Here is a 26164-nt window from a genome sequence, read left to right on the forward strand (position 1 = left end):
CAGCCCTGACACCCCCCTAGAAAACTTGTAAAAAAACATTTTTTTTTAAAAATGACTTTTTCCTAAGAAAGACTTCTGTTCTATTAGACATATTAAATTATAATTAATGCTATGCTACCATTAGACACATCTTTCTACAGACAATGCTTTGTTCTTTCCTGGGCCAACAAAGTTAAAATTAGGCAAAATCTTTTTCACTAACAAGACCAAAAATTCTGTCATTGATAACTTTGCATTGATTATATACAAAAGAGGGTTTTTGAAGACTAGAGAAGGAAAGAACAAAAAGAGAGATCAAAAGAACTATGCTTCTAGTGAGGTTTTGGACAGTAAGGAGACCAGCTTAAGTGAGAGAAGTTTGTAAAGAAGTCATAAATACCTTAGGATTGAGGACAGGATGTGACAAGCCAAAAAAAGAAAAAGAGCAAAGGATGATATCTGCTCATTTTTGGTGGCTGCCATAAGATGAATGACCTGTTTCAGTGTCAGTGGTTTCTGTTCAACAACAGATGTTCTCTTCCACCTGCTCCTATTGTCCATACTTTTTTCCCCCCAATATTTCACTCTTAATTTTTAATTAGCATATGATATTTATTAAATTACTGTTATGCATCAAACATCATCAGTTCCCTTGTGGTATGTCCACACTTTTTGTGAGCAGCCATGAGGTGTTTTCCAGCCTATTGTCTCTCCCCACTGTGGTTGCTTCTCTTGCCATCTAATTGCAACAAGCATACTTATTAGTATTGCCCAGTGTGACTGCCACCTTCCTGCCCTGAGACACTTCCAGAACCATTCAGACTCTGCTAAAACTCAGTGGGATTTGGTGAGGTCCAGAGGCCCACCAGCATTAAGAATTGATGGACTCTAGTCATCTTGATCACAACTCTGCATCCCTTGCTTCTCACATAATAAGGAAGGTTCAAGTCTCTCTTGCACATGTGTTTTTTTTTTTTTTTTTTTTTTTAATATTCTCTGATTCCTATATCTGACCAAATATTTCACTTCTTACTTCTCCCAAAGATCTTTTGCGTGTCAGAACCTGTTTCAGGATTAATTATTGTTGCTTTTGCTGTTAGTTGCTAAGTCATGTCCAACTTTTTGCAACCCTTTGGATTATATCCCGCCGGGCTCCTCTGTCCATGGGACTTCCCAGGCAACAGTACCAGAATGGGTTGCCATTTCCTTCTCCAGAGGATCTTTCCAACACAGGGCTCAAACCCAGGTCTCCTGTTTGGCAAGTAGATTCTTTACCACTGAGCCATCTAGGAAGCCCATTTCAGGATTAATAAACTCTGCTAAAGTTTTAAACTTTCTATTCTTTCCATAAACTGAAGGGCCTTACCTAAAAGCTGGAGTTCTGTAAATGTCACATTTTCTTCATTTACATTAAGAAGAAACTGATCATTTTCTCATCCCATGTGCTTAAAGGTAAGGATGTGGAATAGGTGTCATATTCTCTCCTCAATTCACTGCAAGACAATTGTACATTCAGCTCGATGTTAAAAAATAAGAGTAAAGATCTAATTATGTTATAATCAGTCTCAGGCCTTTTGAATATTTTATGGTCTTCCTTCCTTCATCTTGTGATCCAATAAGTCCTCATTTCCCTGCTTCATTTATTGAGACATTTCTTTTCTTGTTGCACGCGTTGTATTCTTCAAACAAAATCCCTCTCTCATCCTGAATAACTTCAAGGTCATAGCAGTAGGGGGCTTCCCTAGTAGCTTAGCTGTAAAGAATCCAATGCAGAAGACATGGGTTTGATTCCCGGATCAGGAAGATGCCCTGGAGAAGGAAATGGCAACCCATTCCAGTATTCTTGCCTGGGAAATCCCATGGACAGAAGGGCCAGGTGGGCTACAGTCCATGGGGTCACAAGAGAGTCAGACATGAATTAGCGACTAAACCACCAGCACCACACAGCTGTAGACTCATTCATCAAAGGTGTCTCAGTTCTTTGATGTCCTCCTCTCTCCTGACTTTGTCCCTTACATCTCTTCAATAGTATCAGATTGTGTCATCATTCAAGACCATCAGCATTCCTTACTTAAGTCATTGAGTACAGTGGCCGCCTACCCTGTCAGTTTGCTTCCATGACTGCTGTCTTCCAATCTACTCTGCACACCAGAGTAATCTTATAAAAAACAAAATAGAATCATGCAATTTCCTTGTTAAAAGCTCTTTGAAAGACTTTGGTTTTTAGTCTTGATGTATAAAGAGCTTGAAAGTCATCACTCTTGTCCTATAAGAAAAAAAACAGGACAAATTGAAAATCAGTGATGTTCCTTGGCCTCCTCAGAAAACTGAGGACATAAAACAAATTGGCATCTTGGAATGTGTAGGGAAAGGCCCATCCAGGAGATGCAGCCCTGAGTTTGCTTCCCTGGAGCAAACGCCGATAGACTCCATTTCATTAATTCCACTGTGATTGAATTATAAATATGTTTATGGATAGATTCAATATTGAGCAAGACTGATGGAAATATAAACAGTACAAATAAAAATATATGCTAGTAATTTCTATTTTGTCACATATTTCTTAATTTAAACTTAGGTCTTTGTCTATTCCCATGATATTCTGTCTTTACATGGCGTTTTCAGGCATTAGAAATTTCTCACATCTCAGTTGACCCTTAGCTTCTTGGAAAGACACCTACCTTTGAAGCCCTTACTGTACTTTTTCTTGCTGTCAAAGTTAATTAAGAGCTATTGATGGCATGACTTCTTCGAGTTCTTGTTCAGCTTCACTAGATAGGCAATCCTTCTCCTAAACAAGAAAGATCTTCTTAGTTTCAGGGAAAGTCTGAAATAACGTCTTCTCCAGATTTGTTCTTTTCTTTCTCAGATGGAGAAAAAAAAAAAAGTGACCCTATGTCTCTTTCATCAGTTTATTTTTTTCCCTAACTCATGACCTTCCACCAGAAAAAGAAAAAGAAACTCATCTTTGTGACTAAGTTGCTGATTCCTTCAACTCCCTTTCTCCTTTATCATTACTTAATTAAGTGAGAATATTTTTTCTTATTTCTTTCGGTTTTGCAACCTGCTTAAACCAACTTGATTTTCCTTTGACTGTTACAAATACTCTGGCCATGGAAAGATAATTACAGCGATTGCCTCACAGTGGCTATTTTAGTAACCATGCCTGACATGTATTCCTGGCATACAATGACATGAAATAATTCACTGTGACAATACTTCCAAGAATTACTTATACCTCTTTAAAAAGAAATTGTTACTATACAGACTTGTGCAATGTTGAAATACTTTTATTGCCATCTCCCCAGTAAAAATGAATACAACTGTAAGCTTTCTCATATATTTCACAATTATGCCTCTTTTAAGACTTTTGCAAAGGCAACTACTCCCAGATCCACTGATAGTATTCATAGTGTTCTAACATATTTTATCATCTCTCTACTTACTTGGTTCTCCAATTAGCTTGAGGCTTCTTAGAGAAACCTTGCCTTTCTGTGATTCTTCAGCATTTAGCACGAGTCCTTACATGGTGTTCCCAAATAAGTATTGTTGAATGATTGGATGTATGAGTGAATACATGGTTGTATGTGTATATTTATATCTTTTATATAAATATCTTTATATATTTTATCTACATTGATATAAATATATATGTGTATGTATACATATTACTATGTATAAATAATTTATACATGGATAAAGGAATAAGTGAAAGAATTAGTATATTAAGTATAGTTAGCATACCAATACATATGCTTAGTTGGAGACTTAGAAATCATTTTGGCTTTAGGAAAAGTGTTAGTTACTCAGTCGTATCCAACTCTTTGCGAACCCAGGACTGGACTATAGCCTGCCAGGAGACTCTATCCATAGAATTATCCAGGCAAGAATACTGGAATGGGTTGCCATTGTCTTTAGGAAGAGACCAGTAAACAAACAAACTTCTGGATTCAGTAATGCCTGGAAGACACTACTTCTGCTGCTCAGTAGTGCCCCTTCATGGTTATTTTCTATGTCAGACTGTAAATTAACTCCTCTTCAACAATGACATGTCACCTCCATCAGTGTCCTGTCTAATTATGAGAGAGTTGGAAAAATATGAAAGAAGGTTTCTTAATTTAAAGAGAAAGGTAGATAAAATGTAGCTAGAAAAACTTGTTTCTCTGATTTTCCCTTTTAAAAACAGCTGCTGCTTCAATGTTTAGACCTCTCAAATGATTTCCTCATATATATATATATTTAGTAAGGTCCAGAAGAAAGGGCTTGGTAGAGTAAGTGGATGCCACATATTAACATGTACTAAGAAAAATTAATAACATGAGGGCTGGAGGTTGCTGTCTGCAGCACAATTTGCTCCTTACTTTATATTATAAAAGTAAGGAGGGAAGATCATTGTCAAAGCCAAATTTTGCTGCAGCCCTATGATAAGCTCTCTAATTAGAATAAGCACAGTATCCAAGAACAAAGATTTTTTAAATTGGCTTGCAGTGAGTGCAGGTGATGAAGCAGCTGGCAGAGTTAATAACATACCTTCTATAATTGCAGAAGACCTAGTTCTAAACAGAGTGGGTAATGCCACATTGGAAAGAGATGAACCGAAAATTAGGTAGGGATGAGGGGGTAGAATGTATGAGGGGACACGGAGTTGCAAGAGGGTGAAGAGACTGTTTGAATGGATGTGTGAATAAGAAGTCATTTCTGATTGAGGATATGGGAAGAGGCGTTTTGGGGAGGGAGTGCAATGACAGGAAGGTAGAAAAGTGGCAAACTCTTGATATATTTGCAAAGAAATAACATGTTGAAGAGGAAAAAGAGTTCTGTTTTCTAAAGACCCATGTGGATTTTGGCCTTGAAAGGTTGAATTGGAAGACATATGGTTAGAGGACTCTGAGACTGATTCTCAATGTTTATTTGAAAAATCAGAGGTAAATAGAGGACTAAATGTTCATACTGAATGAGATAGGGAAGGGTTAGCTTGGGTTAATAGTTGATTACTGAAATACATTTCCACAGAGAGAGCCTAGCATTATCAAGGGGAAACCAGGAATTAGCTTTAATTTATAAAAATTCACTAGGCAAAAATTTTGCTTGTACCTCTGCTCTGTTAGGAATAGCTGTAGTGTTTCATTCATCTTGAATCTAAGTTTAACAATAATAGTCTACTTCAATGTTTTCCCAAATAATGCTTCAGTAGTCTTAGTTTTGTAGCTTTAATGGGTATATTTCTATTGCAGAATATTAAAAAATATATAAATAATTCTAATAGTGTTTTAGGAATTGATATGTACAAGTCAAATAAAATATATATTTCAAAAAGCAGAATCAAAATGCAAAGATCATGAAAAACAGACACACCAGCTGACATCAGTAAAGTGTCATGAAAAAAATCAGTCTAGCTCTAATATAATTTTGATTACAGAAGCATTTTATAGACTAAACACACGTGAAAAAAAGACAAATTGCATTAAGGTTATCAACAGAAAAGACTGTACAGGCAGCAAAGAAACCTTGGATGCCAAATCACTTTCCATATTATAAGGCCGAGATAATAAAAGGAACCAAAAGTACCTGCTTAACATGGTCCCGGGATAAGAGAGCCCCAGAGATTTCTGGACTGGAAATTTCATAACTTTTTTTTTTTTTTTTTTTTGGAAGTGGCGGGGGGGGCGGGGTGGGGGTTGTTTAAATACCTAAATCCAAGTCTGAGATCTTAAGACTACCAACACATTGTGCTCTCTGGATGCCTATTCAGAGTGGATGGTCACAGACACACACACCTGCATCACTGGTACGCAGCTGCCTGCCCAGTTCCATTACAGAGTCTGCCCTGTCCTTGCCTTGCAGAGAAAACTGCAGACTGTAAGCTGCCTTTCCCGTTTTCCTGGGTGAGTCCGTTTGTACTCATCCCTGTCCAGGCAGTCCTATTGCTGATTTATTCTGTCTGCACTCCTGATTTCTCAGAAAGGTAGGGCATGCCCATAATGGGAAGTCAAATAGGACATCTTTTCTTTATGAAAAGAAAGCTTTGTAATGGAAGTGATTGTCTAAAGCTTCAAGTACTCTGCTGATTTGAAAACTGATTATATGCAAGTCTTAGGGCTTCTGTGATATCTCAGTGGTCAAGAATCCCCCTAAATGCAGGAGATGCGGGTTTGATCCCTGGTTCGGGAAGACACCCTGGAGAAGGGAATGACAACCCACTCCAGTATTCCTGCCTGGAGACTTTCATGGACAGAGGAGCCTGGTGGGCTATAGTCCATGGGGTCACAAAGAATCAGATACGACTGAGCGACTAAACACATTAGCCAAATAATGAGTGGGACGCAAGTGGAAAAAGAAAACTATTTTTAAATGCACAAAAAGTAAAAAGAGAGAAAGCAAAGATCAGAGAAAGCCCTTCTGGTTGACTAATGTGGCCTGTTCCTGGATTCCCTGTCATTGTGCTCTACTTTTCTGCCAGCTGCTCCTCCAGGCTTCTGTGTCTCCTCTGGTTCTCTTTACTCATTCTAACAGCACTGTCTTCCTGCTTAGGTTTCCCTGAGGTCCACTGCTACCTCTTCCATTTCTCAGTTCTGATTGCCAGGTAAGATGACCCCCCAGGGCCTACAGTTGTATCTCTTCCAGCTGTTCCTATACCATCCTAGGAGACAAAACCTCTGAGTGTGCTCCTTCCCACCAGGTTCATTGGGAACCTGGTGTGATTTGCAACAGGAAAGTTTATACCTAATGGTGTGCTTAATTGTTAGAATATCAGCATACTGTTTCAGTGATGATTTTTACATTTGCTCATTTCTGGAGTTTACCCAGACTCATACAGAAATGGAGCTAAGCACCATCAAGATGGCAGGCATGATAACATCAGTTATCTAACATTTTAATTTTGAATTTTTCTGGCCCATAGGCTGAGTTGCTGCTGTATTAAATAATTCTTCATATTTAGAGTTGTTTTAAGTGAATTTCAGTTAAGCGAGGTTTATATAGAAGAGTGTTGAATTTCTGTGACAAACGACAGATGGCAAAGCCAAATGCTGACAGCTATGGCAGCTATATATCTGAAACAGGAAACATTTTTCAAGAATCAGTATTGTCATCTCTTTTTCCAATTCTGTTTGAGTGCTAAGAGTGTGATACAACTCAGATAAAAAAGAAAAATAAAGTACAATACTCACTAGGAAAAATAGTACATTACTCACCAGGATTTTCCTGTCTTTGTTTTTTGTTTGTTTGCTTTTTTTTTTTTTTTCTTTTTAATTAGACTCTCCCAATAACATGGGCACAAAGAAAAAAAGTAGTTTCCACTGTTCAACTTCGACAACTGTTAATAGCATCTGGGAGATGTGCATACCTTGTATATGAGGAGGAGGAGAGGATTATGGTTGTATATCCCTTGGCTATGTTGTGTTCTTGCTCTAATATGCTCCAGGCCAAGGGTCTTTGTGGCATTGTACATCCTCAGTGGAGAGATGCTGCTATTTCAGGAGAGGGGAAAAGAGGATCAGACACAGGCTAGCAGAGTGTCCTTGGTCCTTGGGAGACTGCTGTCTTGCGGAAATAACCCAGGTCTTTTGATACTCGGTGCTTTAGTCCCATTCCAACAGGAAATGTATGCATGACCTTAGGGAGGACACTTTATCTTCCTAAGCCCCAGTGTTGTCATCTAAAAAGGAAGATAAACATCTTGACTTTCTTATTTCTAGGGCTGTTGTCAGACTCAAGCAGGTAGCTTGAAGGCAGTTTATAATGATCTATAGTGTTGCCTCTGAACTAATTTGGTATTATCACCATGGGTCTAAGTCACTCTAAAGACGACGTGGGGCTGAAGAGGCCTGGAGTTCCTAACTGCAGGTTGGTTCTGACTTTCCATGGCTATCCAAGAAGTTGATGGGTTGGACAGCAGAGGCTGAGACATAGCTTCTGTTTGTCACATCCCATCCTTGTCACCTCTCAGCTGATAATGACTAAAGACTTTGTGACAAAGGCTGGAAAGGATATTTGACAGTCTTTATATCACTCCCCTCCCAGGCTTCTTTCCCAATGCCAAGTGTAAGATTTTCTTCAGCTTTATCTCCCCTCCCCATCCCAAATTGAAGTGTTTTGTTTTTTTCAGTTGAGAAAAGAGCAGTTAATTCCCCAGCAGAAGGAACATTCTTGGAACTGGCTTCCTGAAAGCCATCCAGGCCAGTCTTTGAGAGTCTGATAAGGCCTCATTAAGTGGACACCAACAGACTATTGTTTTGATGCTACCCTGTGTATTAGGATCAATACCAGTTAGCTGTTGGCACTGAAAATCTGCCCTCTGTGACTTGGGACAAATTATTCAGCCCTCCAATGTGGTTAGCAGTCATGAAGTCGGGATGGCTTCAATATCTGAGTGAATCTTTTTATCTACATTATTATAAACAGCTAGTCATCTTCTCTATCATCCTTGTCAATCCCCACAACTAATTGGTCATGAGTGCTTCAGAGTGTTCCACTTGAACATCTTTTGAATGTGTCTTCTTTGCAGAAAAAGAATTTTTCTTGCCTCATCTGGATCATAGTGATAACCTTCATGCTACTGACCCATCAGCACTCTTCCTCCATCCAATTCATCCTTTCTCCATGCTGCTACCAGAATCATTTCCAAATACAAAACCATGACTTTGTTATCTCCTTGTTAGTGCTTCAGTGCTTCCCTATAACTCTCAGGTCTAGGTCCAAATTCCTTAGCACAGAATACAAGACCTTTCTACTCTGCTCTATAGGTCTGCATTTCTCTAGGTATCTGCTTTGAAGTAAACTAGGACATTCATTAAAAATGAATATTGCAGGGCTCTACCCGAAGTGCTGAAATAAGATTTTGAGGGAGAGATCTACCAAATCCACGTTTTAAACAGTAGTCTAAGGTGATTTTTACATCTAGTAAAGTAAGAACCACTGCACTAGACCATGAATAAAATAACCCATCGGGGCCAAGAAAGCAACTGTGTCTATACTTTTTGTGTCTATTCCCCGTATTTTCCTGGCACTACTGTAAGCTCAGTAAATGTTTGCTTAATAAAAAATAAAATGAGCCTAATTGAAAATTCACCAGGGGGGATATTTGTTGACTAGAAACAGGCATGAGGAAACCTTACGGTGTGCTAGAAATTGATCTGTATTGATCTGGACTATGGCTTCACATATTAATATAAATGTGAAAATACACCTAAGATTAATGCATTTTTATGCACTAAACTAAATATATATCTCCATATGAATGAAAAAATGACTCAATCAATGATTGGAACCCAACAATGGGTTTCTCCTCCTTTCTGTACCCAATAGGTTTTCTCTCCTGTCTTCTTTACATTGGTTAATAATCAACTCCTCTAGCCACCAATGCTCAACTCCTTAGTTATTTTTTTTTTTAATTATTTATCTTCCTAATCATCAGGAAAACACTGTTTTTCCCCTTTATAGTATCTCGAAAGGATTTTTTTCTTGCCTGTCTCTATGATACTGCCCTATTCAGGCCCTAATTATTTACAATTCAGCTCTAATTATGCCATCTCAACCCAATTTAAAGTCCAAATGGCTTCATATTGGTCACAAAGTACTCGTTATATTTGACCTTCATTATCTGATCTTAACCTTTTTATACTGCTTGTTATTCTCCACTGGCCTCAACACCCAGTGCAACATATACTTAACTCAATCTTTTTGACTATTATTCCATGTCCTTGTGTATTTACTCATGCTCTCTTTACTGTCTGTAATGCCCTCATCTCATTTTTTATCTTCCAAAAGCCTATACAGTCCAGCTGAAATGTTGTCTCTTCCTTGGAGCTGCCTCTGATCTCCTGGCTGGAAAGAATCAGTCACTCCTGAGTGTTCTTAATGTGTGAGAGCTTATTGATTGAGAGTAAGTGTGGGTCCTGCAAACCTACAAGCCCAGAGAATAAACATCAAGGTGGTAGGGAAGAGCACTATGTAACTCTGTTAAGAGCTGTAGGTCTTTTGCACTGGTTGTGGAGATAAGGGTTTCAGGAACAATTAATATGCATTAGGCATAAAACAGAGATGGCTCTCAACCTCCTGCAGCCACGTTCTGGCTGAATAGAAGAGACACTGGCCCTTGCACATAGGCAAGATGGCTGCAGTTCCCATCCTATGGACAGGAGTCAAAATCACTAAGTAATTTCAGAGGGCAAGAAAAAGGAGGCTCTTCCATTCTGAAATTGAGTTCATTGGTGAGTCCATCAAAACAGGAGGTATGTGTAAGTATGTGTGCAAATAGAATTATTATTATTAAGGCTTAGTATTTGTAAATATTTTAATGCAAAAGTCACTTTCATATACATCTACTTTAACCCTAATAATACATCTATGGAGGTAGTGTTATTTCTATATTCATTCTTTAAAAAATGAATAACATGTCATTTGGAGAGGTTAAGTAATGTAATATTTTATAGAAAGTGGTACACTAGAGACTCAAAGCCAAATTTCTTTAAATCCTGTGCTTTGAAGTAAAAACAAATATTTTCTTAATATTATAATTTTACTTAAAATTACAAGTTGATGTTAGAAGTAGGTGTGTACATATATGGATATGTACATATCATATACATATGTCATATACATATATACATATAGATGTACTACATATTAATCTTCTGTAAGCTAAACCTGTGTTGAGATTGACATTTTGAACAAACTGCTTAGAGATTAAAACATAAGATTTTCACCACTCACATGTGCTTTTAAGAGTTAAAACTGTTGGAAGTCCCAGTTTCATGTAGATCTCTTAAATTAAAGTGTATGTAAACAGTGGGACTCCATTAATGACCCTAGAATTTCTCGAAGCTTTACATATTAAAGGAAAAAACCAAACAGTGGGGATGTCTTGATCTTATTTTCAAATCAGGTTGTTCTTATTTCAGCACTGCTTTATTTTTCCTAAATGAGCTATGAGACCCTAATTTTGTGTTCCAGGAAAAAGCTTTACAACAATAATAACAGTAATAAAAACAGCTAATATTTACTTTGTATTATGTGCCAGTCATTATACTTTGTCACTTAATTCTCATAACTATTCAATGCCATTAACATTACCATTGTGTAAGTAAGACAAGGCAAAGAGAAATTAATTTTCTCACCATCACACAATAAGAAGGCTATATGATTGGTTTTGGTCATAGTCTAAATTTCCTCGTAGGAGGGCCTAGAGGAGCCACTCCACGTTCAAGGTCAGGAGGGGCGGCTGTGAGAAGATACCCCTCATCCAAGGTAAGAGAAACCCAAGTAAGACGGTAGGTTTTGCGAGAGGGCGTCAGAGGGCAGACACACTAAAACCATAATCACAGAAAACTAGCCAATCTGATCATAGGACCACAGTCTTGTCTAACTCAATGAAACTAAGCCATGCCTTGTGGGGCCACCCAAGATGGTCGGGTCATGGTGGAGAGGTCTGACAGAATGTGGTCCGCTGGAGAAGGGAATAGCAAACCACTTCAGTATTCTTGCCTTGAGAACCCCATGAACAGTATGAGAATGCAAAATGATAGGATACTGAAAGAGGAACTCCCCAGGTCAGTAGGTACCCAATATGCTACTGGAGACCAGCGGAGAAATAACTCCAGAAAGAATGAAGGGATGGAGCCAAAGCAAAAACAATACCGAGTTGTGGATGGTGTGAGGCTGTCACGGCTAACACCATGACAGGCAGCCTAGATTAGGAGTAGGCCTGGTTTCCCGGAGTAACATAATTATCAGGCCACCTGGAGCCAGCCAATCAACATGTGCCTAGCAAGAAAAAGGGAACCTATCAGGGGAAAGCTGAAAGCCCACAAGGATTGGGCCAACAAAAATTGCCTTGCAACTGTGTAACCAATCTGCTTGCACCAACTACCCGATTGTGCCCAATAAATACCCGAGAGAACTGGGGCTCAGGGCCTTTCCATCCTCACACCCTTGGTGAGGGCGGGAGGCCCTGGCTCGAGTCAGTAATAAATTCCCCTATTGCAAGTTGCATTGTTTCGAGGAGTCTTCTTTCCCGACCGGGGACTCGGACTACGGGCAGAACAGATGGGGACTGGTGATAGAAGCAAAGTCCAATGCTATAAAGAGCAATATTGCATAGGAACCTGGAATATTAGGTCCACGAATCAAGGCAAACTGGAAGTGGTCAAACAGGAGATGGCAAGAGTGAATGTCAACATTCTAGGAATCAGCTAACTAAAATGGACTGGAATGGGTGAATTTAACTCAGATGACCATTATATCTACTACTGTGGGCAAGAATCCCTTAGAACAAATGGAGTAGCCATCATAGTCAAAAAAGAGTCCGAAATACAGTACTTGGATGTAATCTCAAAAACGACAGAATGATCTCTGTTCGTTTCCAAGGCAAACCATTCAATATCACGGTAATCCAAGCCTATGCCCCAACCAGTAATGCTGAAGAAGCTGAAGTTGAACAGTTCTATGAAGAGCTACAAGACCTTTTAGAACTAACACCCCAAAAAGATGTCCTTTTCATAATAGGGGACTGGAATGCAAAAGTAGGAAGTCAAGAAACACCTGGAATAATAGGCGAATTTGGCCTTGGAGTACAGAATGAAGCAGGGCAAAGGCTAATAGAGTTTTGCCAAGAAAATGCACTGGTCATAGCAAACACCCTCTTCCAATAACACAAGAGAAGACTCTACACATGGACATCACCAAATGGTCAACACTGAAATCAGATAGATTATATTCTTTGCAGCCAGAGATGGAGAAGCTCTATACAGTCAGCAAAAACAAGACCGGAAGCTGACTGTGGCTCAGATCATGAACTCCTTATTGCCAAATTCAGACTTAAACTGAAGAAGGTAGGGATAACCACTAGACCATTCAGGTATGACCTAAATCAAATCCCTTATGAATATACAGTGGAAGTGAGAAATAGATTTAAGGGACTAGATCTGATAGAGAGCCTGATGAACTATGGATGGAGGTTTGTGACATTGTACAGGAGACAGGGATCAAGACCATCCCCATGGAAAAGAAATGCAAAAAGGCAAAATGGTTGTCTGAGGAGGCCTTACAAATAGCTGTGAAACGAAGAGAAGCGAAAAGGAAAGATATTCCCATTTGAATGCAGAGTTCCAAAGAATAGCCAGGAGAGATAAGAAAGCCTTCCTCAGCGATCAATGCAAAGAAATAGAGGAAAACAACAGAATGGGAAAAACTAGAGATCTCTTCAAGAAAATTAGAGATATCAAGAGAACATTTCATGCAAAAATGGGCTCAATAAAAGGACAGAAATAGTATGGACCTAACAGAAGCAGAAGATATTAAGAAGAGGTGGCAAGAATACACAGAAGAACTGTACAAAAAAGATCTTCACGACCCATATAATCACAATGATGTGATCACTCACCTAAAGCCAGACATCCTGGAATGTGAAGTCAAGTGGGCCTTATAAAGCATCACTACAAACAAAGCTAGTGGATGTGATGGAATTCCAGTTGAGCTATCTCAAATCCTGAAAGATGATTCTGTGAAAGTGCTGCACTCAATATGCCAGCAAATTTGGAAAACTCAGCAGTGGCCACAGGACTGGAAAAGGTCAGTTTTCATTCCCATCCCTAAGAAAGGCAATACCAAAGAATGCTCAAACTACCTCACAATTGCACTCATCTCACATGCTGGTAAAGTAATGCTCAAAATTCTCCAAGCCAGGCTTCAGCAATACGTGAACCGAAAACTTCCAGATGTTCAAGCTGGTTTTAGAAAAGGCAGAGGAACCAGAGATGAAATTGCCAATATCCTCTGGATCATCGAAAAAGCAAGAGAGTTCCAGAAAAACATCTATTTCTGCTTTATCGAAGAAGAACTAAATAGCCTCTAGATGAAAGTGAAAGAGGAGAGTGGAAAAAGTTGGCTTAAAACTCAACACTCCGGGAGTTTGTGATGGATAGGGAGGCCTGGTGTGCTGCGATTCATGGGGTCGCAAAGAGTCGGACACGACTGAGTGACTGAACTGAACTGAACTGAAATTTCCCCCCTAAGTAAAGGAGATTTCAGGGTCATGATTACAAGGATTGAGAATAAGTGACTGGGGCAAATAAAACTGGGAAGGATGAAAAGTCAGTTTAAGAGTGTGATATCAAGATGGTTAATACCATGGTGAAACTGAACCACCTCAGAACCTTCTAATAGGAGAGAGCTAGTTAAGCAATTGTCAGAGTGGTCCACCAGAGAATTGATGGGGGCAAACATTTACATTTACCCTTTGACCCCCATTGCTCTTCCTTGAGTGGTTACCTGTGTATCTTCTTTGTATATTTTTATTTATTTATTTAATTCGAGGCTAATTACTTTATAATATTGTAGTGGCTTTTGCTATACATTGACATGAATCAGCCATGGGTATACATGTGTCCCCCATCCTATCTCTCAGGGTAGTCCCAGTGCACTGGCTCTGAGCGCCCTGTCTCATGCATCAAACCTGGACTGGCAATTTATTTCACATATGTTAATATACATGTTTCAATGCTATTCTCTCAAATCATGCCACCCTCACCTTCTCCCACATAGTCCAAATGTCTGTTCTTTATCACTGTGTCTCTTTTGCTGTCTCACATATTGAGTCATCGTTAGCATCTTTCTAAATTCCATATATATGCATTAATATACAGTATTGGTGTTTTTCTTTCTGACTTACTTCACTCTGTATAATAGGCTCTAGTTTCACCTACCTCATTAGAACTGATTCAAATGTGTTCTTTTTAATGGCTGAATAATATTCCATTGTGTCTACGTACTACAACTATCTTATCCATTCATCTGTGATGGACATCTAGGTTGCTTCCATGTCCTAGCTATTGTAAACAGTGCTGTGATGAACATTTGGGTACATGTGTCTCTTTCAATTCTGGTTTCCTTGGTATGTATGCCCAGCAGTGGGATTGCTGGCTCATATGGCAGTTCTATTTCCAGTTTTTCAAGGAATCTCCACACTGTTCTCCATGGTTGCTGTACTAGTTTGCATTCCCACCAACAGTGTAAGAGGGTCCCCTTCTCCTCACACCCTTTCCAGCATTTATTGTTTGTAGAGTTTTGGATAGCAGCCATTCTGACTAGTGTGAGATGGTACTTCATTGTGATTTTGATTTGCATTTCTCTGATAATGAGTGATGTTGAGCATCTTTTCAGCTGTTTGTGTATCTTTAATCCTTACCTGCAATACACACACACACTCTCTCTCTCTCTCTCACTCATTCTCTCACTCACTCTCTCTCTGTCTTCTGGACAATACAAGCATCCTGCTATTGAGTTTCAACTAGATTCCTATAATTTTTAATGTTGGAAAAAACCTAAGTCAAAAAGAAAGAAAGTGAAGGAACAGGTCAAATCTATACAGAATTTGTTTATAAAGTTTGAGCTGGAATCAGAGATAAGGCTGAGAGGAGGTGGGATCAGTCACAGGATACATTCAGTAAGTTCACATCTAAGAACTATTTACTGTTTATGTTAAAACCTAAATCATGACTTCTAACTAGTGGCTAACTGCAATTTGCAAAAGAATTCACCTTAATTAATGTAATGTTAATTTTCATTTGTGGCTAACAAAATTTGTTACTTTTTAAAAAGATAATATTTAACCTGTAGTGGAACAAGCTACTTGCTATTATATTAATCGCAAAGCCATAATTGATTTATCTTTCTGTCCCTTGCCATTCTTTCTAGGCTCCCCTATCCTCAGTTAACACTTTAACTAAGACTAGGTTTCTTGCCTGGTAGCGTGACACAGAGCTTCATCACTGGGGCAGGGGTGGGGGTGGGGGTGGGGGTCTGAGCTTTATTGCACTGTGTCTACTGCAAATGTACATTCACCGTTATTGTTAGACCTGGGAGCAGGTCCCTAAAAATGTCCCAATGAATTTCTTTAGTTATAGACATATTCCTCCTGTTCCAATTATGGAAAAGCAAACTTTGCTCCCTGTGAGAATCAGGATCAATTTGTCATAACTATAGTAGCTCTTTTCTTGGTTTCTGGTCTCTGATACAAGGTGGTACTTATAGCACTTATTTAATGGAACACTTATTGTGTCCCCTTGTGGCTGTTTCCCCTCTGTGACCAGGACTTCCGTCAGACTCAGGGCTTTAGGGATGAGAAGTGATTTTTCCTCAAGGAGCTCATTCAGCTTGCTGATGATAAGTGGTATGGATAGCAGTCTTTTGGTTTTCAGAACCAAGAATTTATTGTTATATTGGGAATGAGTCACCACATACACTTTCTTCTGGAGGAAAGTGTTGTCAAAACTTGCAGAGTATTGACTCTGAGATGATACCTTAGCTGAGTGTGTAATAGGCCATTCTAATGTTCTATTACTCTAACTACTTTCAGATAAGTGGGAAAGACTAGTTTGTACCATTGTTACACCCCATTAATCATCTGTCCTCCATTAACCCTCTAACTGGCATTACTCCCCTTGTATTAATGTTAACTCAGACCTTGTTTTCAATTGCTCTCAAAGTGTTTGTGGTAGACTCCTTTCCCTAATATGCAGTTACCCTGATGAATGACCGTAAGTACTTTATGGGGGAGGATTCAGGGAATATGTATCATATACATGTCTTAATGGCATTCCAAGGTCCTTCTTCAAGGGCGCCCAGTCTCTCCTTCAATCAGTGTGCTCTGGCTTGGGTCTAGGAATTTGCTGGATGCTTTGCTGAGGACTGAGTGTCACAGGCATAGATATAATGTGAGCATACTGTATTTTTTGAGAATATTCACTCTGCCATGGAATAAAAGATAATTAATGGACTGATGAAACCTATAAGTGACTACCATAGATAGTAAGTAAGCTGGGAACTTATGATACACAGGTAAATCTCATAGGATATGTTAAATATAGGTAATAGTAAAACAAGGAGCCTGTGATGCACAAGTAAAATTTATGAGACATGATAAATACAGATTGTAAATGAGCAGTAACCTGTAAGAGATTCCAAAGATAGGTAGAATAAATAGCCAAGATGATGGAACAAATACGAATACTACTTAGAGACAGCGATAGAAGAAGCAAGTCATGATTATGCCTCTTCTGGACTGAAAGCCCCATGTATACTCTATGTAAGAAATGCAAATAAAACCCAGCTTCCTGCGATGGCCAGGTGTACTTGTCCCTGCATATTTTTGATAAAGCAAGCATGAGTCATTGGCCCAGGACGCTGTCTCTATATGAAACCCCTTGCTCTAACTTCAATTCTGGATCTTACAATCACACCATCAGCAAGAAAGCTGCTGTAGCTGAAAGAGAGAGAGAGGACAGATGAACATTATATAATTCAGAACTCAAGAAGTGTGGTCCTAAAAAAAAAAAAAAAGTGTGGTCCTTCTCTCCATTTGTGTGTGTGTGTGTGTGTGTGTGTGTGTGTGTGTGTATGTGTTCAGTCATTTCCAACTCTTAGTGACCCCATGGATCATAGCCAGCCAGGCTCTTCTGTCCATGGAATTTTCCAGGCAAGAATACTGGAATGGTTTGCCATTTTCCTACTCCACTCTGTCCATTTGTAACCTATCCTAAAAATGTTAATTTGTCCCACTTCACTTCCCTTGCTTCTTACTATGTATTTTTAAATAATTTAATAAAACCATTTAAATTTGTTCTGTGAACACTTGTGTTTCATGGCCTATGAGTGAGATAATTTAGTAGTGCATTTAAACACTACCATTGCATGAAAGTAATTTTCCACATTGCAACAGGTCAAGACTACTAGAAACTTATCAGAGAATAGCAGCAACAGGGTATAGAGAACAGAGATAGTATACATCAAGATGAAATGTGCTGGGAACATTGGAATTTCAGCCCAGCCAAACTCATTAATATCTCCATAACAATTCTAGCATCTACTGAGATACTAGATGGATGTTTTAGGAATAAAAATTACACTTATGAGTAAGAACTACATTTGACATACCTTGCAAAACCCAGGAACACTTTACTGATAATAAAAAACACAATTTTAAGAGGGGATAAAAGATTCAATCAGATGCTCACAAGTTAAATATACAAATGGCCAACAAGCACATGAAATATGTTCAACCTTCCAGAGCACTTATTATTAAAGAAAATGCAAATTAAAACCAAATCAGGATACCATATCAGAATAGTTAAAATTAAGACCATAAAAAATAAAAAGATCTCACTAAATTGGTGAGAATGAGAAGCAACTGGAACTATCATACATTTTTGCTGGAAATATAAAATATACAATTACTTTGGAAGACAGAGTTTCTTATAAAAATCATATACCTATTCTTATATAATCCAGTAGAAACACTCCTAAGAATTTTACCCAAGAGAAATGAAAATACAACTCTGCATAAAGATCTGCTAGGAATGTGTTTAATAGCTTCTTCCTGTTAGCTCAGAATTAGAAGCAACCCAAATAAAAATATAAACAAATTGTGGTATGTTTGAAAAATGAGGTAATTAAAAGGCATGGGTTATTGTGACTTGTGACAATATGTTTGAAACTCAGAGATACTATGCTGATTGAAAAAAGAGAAAAGCACATAAGAGTACACACTGTATGATTTTTTTTCATGTGAAGTTCTAGAATAGAGAATGACATCCGGTCCCATCACTTCATGAAAAATAGATGGGGAAAAATGGAAACAGTGACAGACTTTATTTTCTTGGGCTCCAAAATGACTGCAGACTGGGACTGCAGCCGTGAAATTTAAAGATGCTTACTCTTTGGAAGAGGAGCTATGACAAAGCTAGATAGCATATTAAAAAGCAAAGACATCACTTTGCTGATGAAGGTCCATCTAGTCAAAGCTACAGTTTTTCTAGAAGTCATGTACATATGTGAGACTTGGACCATACAGAAGGTTGAGCACCAAAGAATTGATGCTTTTGAACTGTGGTGCTGAAGAAGACTCTTGAGATTCCCTTGGACAGCAAGGAGATCAAATGAGTCAATCCTAAAGGAAATCAACCTTGAATATTCACTGGAAAGAATGATGCTGAAGCTGAAGCTCCAAAACTTTGGCCACCTGATGTGAAGAACCAACTCACTGGAAAAGACCCTGATGCTGGGTAAGATTGAGGACAGGAGGATAAGTGGGTGATGACAGAGGATGAGATGGATGGCAACATCAACTCAATGAACATGAGTTTAAGCAAACTCCAGGAGATAGTGAAGGACAGGGAAGCCTGGTGTGCTGCAGTCCATGGGTTGCAAAGAGTCGGACACAACTGAACAACTGAATAATAACAACAACAACAGGGAAAACTTGTCTATAGAGATGTGGTTATGAAAATACTTTTTATATTAATTGGGTGGACTTGGGTATCTACATTTATCAAAACTCTTGGAACTACATACTTAAAATGTGTGCATTGATTGTATGTAAATTATAACTATATCAATAACCTCAGATATGCAGATGACACCACCCTTATGGCAGAAAGTGAAGAAGAACTAAAGAGCCTCTTGATGAAAGTGAAAGAGGAGAGTGAAAAAGTTGGCTTAAAGCTCAACATTCAGAAAACTAAGATCATGGCACCTGGTCCCATCACTTCATGGCAAATAGATGGGGAAACAGTGGAAACAGTGGCTGACTTTATTTTTTTGAGCTCCAAAATCACTGCAGATGGTGACTGCAGCCTTGAAATTAAAAGATGCTTACTCCTTGGATGGAAGTTATGGCCAACCTAGACAGCATATTAAAAAGCAGAGATATTACCTTGTCAACAAAGTCTAGTCAAGACTATGGTTTTTCCAGTAGTCATGTATGGATGTGAGAGTTGGACTATAAAGAAAGCTGAGCTCCAAAGAATTGATGCTTTTGAAGTGTGATGTTGGAGAAGACTCTTGAGAGTCCCTTGGACTGCAAGGAGATCCAACCAGTCCATCCTAAAGGAGATCAGTCCTGGGTGTTCATTGGAAGGACTGATGTTGAAGCTGAAACTCCAATATTTGGGCCACCTGATGCGAAGAGCTGAATCATTTGAAAAGATCATGATGCTGGGAGGGATTGGGGGCAGGAGGAGAAGGGGACAACAGGATGAGATGGTTGGATGGCATCACCGACTCAATGGACATGAGTTTGGGTAAACTCTGGGAGTTGGTGATGGACAGGGAGGTCTGACATGCTGCAGTTCATGGGGTCGCAAAGAGTCAGACATGACTGAGTGACTGAACTGAACTGAAAGTTGTTTAAAATTTCTACAGTAATCCCCTATCTGACATCAATTATTGTAGCCTATAGAACTATCAGTACTATGGACTTCCCTGGTGGGTCAGATGGTAAAGCATCTGCCTACAATGCAGGAGACCCAGGTTCAATCCCTCAGTTGGGACAATCTCCTGGAGAAGGAAATGGCAATCCACCCCAGTATTCTTGCCTGGAAAATCCCATGGACAGAGGAGCCTGGTAGGCTACAGTCCATGAGGTTGCAGAATCAGACATGACTGAGCGACTTCACTTTCACTTCCATAGTACTATCAGAGATTTGAGGAGCACTTCCAGTGGTGTAATTAGACTGACATTAGGTATTCAGGCCAGAATAATAAATTCTGTCATGGGAGAGTGCGTCTATGTGAATAACTTCTCTTCCAGTCTTATGTTCTGCTCCTTGATCCAAAGGGAACTCTCATGATTCATTGTATGTATTAACCAAAAGGTGCAATTCTTTTAGTGAATAGTCTATTATCTTCCATAACAGGGATGCTGTTTACTTGTTTGGGTTTTGGTGAGATCTGATTCTTGTTAATGATTTGTGAGAATGAGGAAAGGCATGCCTGATCTTTAGGAAGGCACACATAACCTTGAGTGAGTTCTTTGCATGTTCTCCAGGCTAGGGGAGGCTGCTCTCCTCTCTAAAGGGAGGAATAATTTGCTTCTTCTGGCCTAGAGGATATAGGAAATTTGGGGAGTTAAACCTTCTTAGGCTTGTCCATGCAAATACTCCCATACTGAGTAGCAGGGCCAAACCTCTCCTCTATCAGAACTCCTTTGGTACAGGAGTCATGTTGTTTCTGCACATCAGTCTCCTTTGAAGTTGTCTTACTGCAAAAAAAACAAAAAAACAAATCAAAACTGGAGTGTAATCTTCAACACAGGCTGCCCTGTGGCTGCAGGATAAGAGGATTTCTTCAAAACCTTCTATGGAGATCTTTATGGCTTTCATACCTCACCCTTAGTTGTCAGAGAAGAAAACCGCAACCCACTCTAGGATTCTTGCCTGGGAAACCCCATGGACAGAGGAGCCTGGCAGGCTGCAGTCCATGGGGTTGCAAAGAGTTGGAAGCAATTGAGCACGCACACATGCATGTTTAGTTGATAGCTGCTGTACTAGACAAATCATTTGCTTTTCACTGTTTCTGATGCACTCAATAGAACCTTACCTTGTAATTACCATTGCCACCTAATTCTGTCCAATAGCCCACATCACCCCATACTTCACCTTCACTTATTATTCCAACGTACCGTAGGTGACAGTTTTTCTAATTTTGATGTTACAGCAGGCCTGGTATTATTACCACTCATCTGGTCACCAGTGATGGTGAATGATTCAGGTCCAGAATTTCTAGGGTTACTTCTAGTTCCAATTGTCTTAGTGTGGGCTCTACCCAAAGACTTATGAGCAGGTAGCTTATTTGGGATGTGATTTCAGGAAATAGAAGCAAGTAACTACATAGAGTTTAATAGGGAAAAACAAAAAGTCAATGTAAGAGGTAATCATTGAACATTATTGAGTCGTGAAAAACTAAGAGTTCTGTCCTGCTGGGATCTTCTGAAGTCATATGAAATGCCTCACTGAACTTGAATCTAAGGACTGACAGTGAAGAGTATTCATCCATCCACTCCCATCCCCGATTGAGCGTTACCACAGAGCCTGTGCCCTCTCATTATGCAGCTGTAAATGAGTTCTGCCTGAAAAGTTCACACTGCAGGCCCATTCTTGGGCGTTGGAGAAAGCAGGGGACAGTAAGCAAGGATGCTGAGCATGTCATGGAGGTGAAATGCTGTGTCAAATGAGTCAACATCTACCTAGAAAAATATCTTAGAGCTATGTCTGGGATCAGAAGTGAAGCCATAAAGATACAAAGCGGGTCTAAGAAGTATGTGATAGAGGGTTCACACCTATGCTTATTTGACTCAGTAGTGAAACTGAGTCAAAAATTTGACCCCCCAGCAAATTCTTATGTCCCTGAAGCTCTTCTTTAGTTTGGATGAACTTGAACAAAATCTATAACAATTATTAAATATGTAATAGACTTTTACAAGGTTTTACAGACAGGAATTCTGGATATTTTCCAAGAATCTTTCTGTAAGTGACTGTGTGGTGAAACTCAATAGAAAACAACTTTAAAAATAACTGATAATTAGCACACAGTAAGGGTCATACAAATATACTGACACAAAAACCCATGCTTTCTAAGGCTTTTATGAGAAGATGATTTTTTTCAAAACCTTTCACAGCCAGAGTTAATTTATAAGCATTATTCTCTTAGGTTTTGAGACATGGCCTATGGACCTAAAGAATAATGTGGCAGAACTAATGTTTGTGTTTTGGCAAGACTTTATTTATTTATTTTTTAGTAATGCTGAAAGTGAATCACCGCTTTCAAGCTCAGGGGGATGTAATTAATGAGTACAGAGAAGATGGAAAAAAAACCTCCCCTAGCATTGGAGTCAGATAATTTTGATGTAAAGAAACAAGCTTTTACATAACTGGAAAAGGCTTGAATTACACTCAGATCAAGGTCTCCAGATTCTCAATCCAATTTTCTTCCCATAGTCTCAAGGATTTAACATAAGCAAAAGTGAATTTAAGTCCTGACCCTTCCTTAACACATAACTTGAGCATTCACTTGTCTTCTTTAGCTTCAGGATTTTCATTTGTAATATTATGAGAATTAAGACAGCACTTTCTATCTCATGAGACTGCTATATGGGTTAAAATATCTAATGTGTATAAAGCTGCATGCAAATTTATTGCACTTGTAGTGGTTGCTGATCAGCTCTAGGTTAACCATTGGTTTGACGTCTGGAGCTTCTTGCCTTCCTGTTCATCATTTGCTCCTCCCTTCACGATTTTGTTGTCCAGCTAACTTCCAGTTTATCAGGGTTGTGCCCTCCCCTCCCACAACACCCATTATCCTGTGCTCTCTGGGCAGCTGTCCTTTATAAGAGGAGCTGATGAACAAATTCAGGCTAAGATGCAAATAAATGATTCTAAATTTTCAATGTTAATCTCCCTTCTGCAAGAAGTATTTAACTACAAAGAACTGAAGGTCAGAACTGAAAGGACCATATACACATCAGATAATTCCCCTCTCTTTATAAATGAGAAAAAATATAAGCCTAGAGTTAAAGAGACAGACTTACCTAAGGACACAGAACTAGTTGGTATAAAAGCCACTGCTTAAACTCATTCTCCGGATTCACTCTCTAGTGGAATTTTACATGAAGTAAAGGAAGATTTAGGGAGACTTGTCTTGGGTAGATGCTTTTAAAGTTGCCTTTCTCCAAAAAGTCAAATCACTGTCCCATTGCAAGAAAGAAAGACCTCAAAACACCCCAAACCCATAAGGATTTTCTCTAAACCTTTTAAGGCAGGATTTGTCAACCTTAGCTTTACTGGCATTTTAGACTGGATAGTGCTTTGTGGAGGAGAGCTGCCCTGTGCATTGTAGGGTGTTTAGCAGCACCTCTGGCCTCTACCCAATAGAAAGGAACAGCTCCTTCTTCAGTTTTGACAATGAAAATGTTCCAGAGATTGCCAGATTCCCTTGGGAACCCATGGTTCTGGGTCAGTCTATCAGTCAAGCTATTTACATTAACAAAGACAGTAGTCAGACTTCAGAGAAATCCAGAATGGGCAACAGAAGAGGGAGATGATGATTACAGTTATGACTTCAGGACCAAACTATAGGAGTGGGGCTATAATTTGTTCTCCTAATTTTCCTTCTGTAGTAGTTCCAGAAATCGTCACCAACCAGAATCCTGAAGTACCTCTGACTCTGTAGGGTGCACATACAATGATAAATGAGTGAATCTGAATGATACAAGGGGTAAACCACAGTGGATGGATAGCTGCCCCATCCAGCTCCCTTTTATTGGCTGGTGGACTGATCCTTCACCTGCTGTGATTGACAGGTAACTATTTATATTTGCCAAAAGATTACTCTTGGCTCTGTAAGCCACCTTGCCCAATGGAGTACACTGCCAGCCCATTCTTTGAAACAGACGTTGGCCAATAACTAAGTGACACAAGTACAAAAAGTCAGCCCCTTTTAACTCACGGTGAGACTATGCAGTGTGATTTCTGTGCCAGAACTTCTCCGTGGGATCCAGTTGGAGCAATTCTCAACTGAGACTACTGTCTTTCACAGCTTTACCTACTCTTAGTTTTTTCACTTCTCTTTTCTAGAGTGTGTGTGTGTGTGTGTGTATGTGCGTGCTCAGTTGTGTCTGATTCTTTGCGACCTCAGTCCACCAGGCTCCTCTGTTCATGGGATTTCCCAGGCAAGAATACTGGAGTGGGTTTCCATTACCTTCTCCAGGGGATCTGCTGACCCAGGGATCGAATCTTCATCTCCTGCATTGGCAGGTGAGTTCTTTACCAGCTGAGCCACCAGGGAAGCACTTTCCTTGAGAGCACCCTACAGAAAATCAGCTATATATAGATGAATATATATTAACATATAAAGAAATATTTTTCTGATTTTTGGGTTTCTTTGTAAGTTTGATAATTTATATTTATAAGGATTTTATCCATTTTGCATACATTTTAACATATTTTGTTATAAAATTATTTAAATTATCTTTCTTGTACCTGAAGCATGTTTTTATGGTTACCTTTTTTTCATTCTATTAGCCATTCGTGTCCTTTTTTATTTTCTAGAATTATATAAATTTTAAGTCATTTTGAAGAATAAACGTTGGACTTTGTTGCTTTTCTCTTTGATTTCTACTTGATGCATTTCAGTAATCTTCATCTTTTCAATTTTACTTAGGAAGTTTTTGATAATCTTTAACTTCTTGAAATGGATACTTAGCTCAATGCTTTTCCAGCTTTACTTGTTTTCTAATATATGATTTTCTTAGGCTAGTGTCTTATTTGGAGAAGGCAATGGCACCCCACTCCAATACTCTTGCCTGGAAAATCCCATGGACAGAGGAGTCTGGTAGGCTGCAGTCCATGGGGTTGCTAAGAGTCGGACACGACTGAGCAACTTCACTTTCACTTTTCACTTTCATGCATTGGAGAAGGAAATGGCAACCCACTTCAGTGTTCTTGTCTGGAGAATTCCAGGGACGGGGGAGCCTGGTGGGCTGCACAGAGTCGGACACGACTGAAGTGACTTAGTAGCAGCAGCAGCAGCAGTGTCTTATTTTAGTGATTTTTTAAAAACTGAATATTCAGGAACTTCCCAGTTATATGTATTTTCTTTATATCTGATTTGATTCCATTGTGAAAAGAGAGTATAATTTGTATGACTTTAGTCCTTTGACATTTATTGAGTTTTAATTTTTTTTTTGAGATTTGTTGAGCCTAGTGTATAGTCCAATTTTGTTAAATGTTTTAGTGCATTTCAGAATAATGTATCTTATACAGTTGATCAGTGTATTAGGTCAAATTAGATTCAGAGGTTTAAATTAAATAAAATTAACTATTATTTTATCAGATGTTTATCTTTGCTAATATTTTGTCTGCTTATTCAATCAGTTATCTATAGTCATTATGGATTTGTGTATTTCTCTGTTTATTTATTTATTTTTATTTTTTATTTCTCTGTTTAGTTCTATGAGTCTTGGCATTGCATGTGGTTGAGACTTTATTAGGTGAATACACTTTTAAAACTGTTAGATATTCTTACTGGATGTACTTTTTTGCCTGTAAGAAATATACCTTTTTTGTCTATTACTGCCTTAAGTTCTACTGTATAGAACATTTTTAAAGTTATGGCAGTTTTATCTTGATTCATATGTGAATATTACATAGTTAAAGAAATTTAAAGGAGTGGCTTGGGAAAAGGAAACATTCTTCTTTACAGAAGAATGCCAACTACTAAACACAATGAAAATAATAGGAATAGAAAAATCAGCTTTAAACAACTGGGTAAAGCAATAATCATCAATGGATGCTAAAATAATTGAGTGAAATGTTGTTGGGAGACAAGATATTTAAAGTTTCCAACAATCATGGTA

The sequence above is a fragment of the Cervus elaphus genome, chromosome 19 (genome assembly GCF_910594005.1).
Source record: "Cervus elaphus chromosome 19, mCerEla1.1, whole genome shotgun sequence".
NCBI classification, from domain to species: Eukaryota; Metazoa; Chordata; class Mammalia; order Artiodactyla; family Cervidae; genus Cervus; species Cervus elaphus.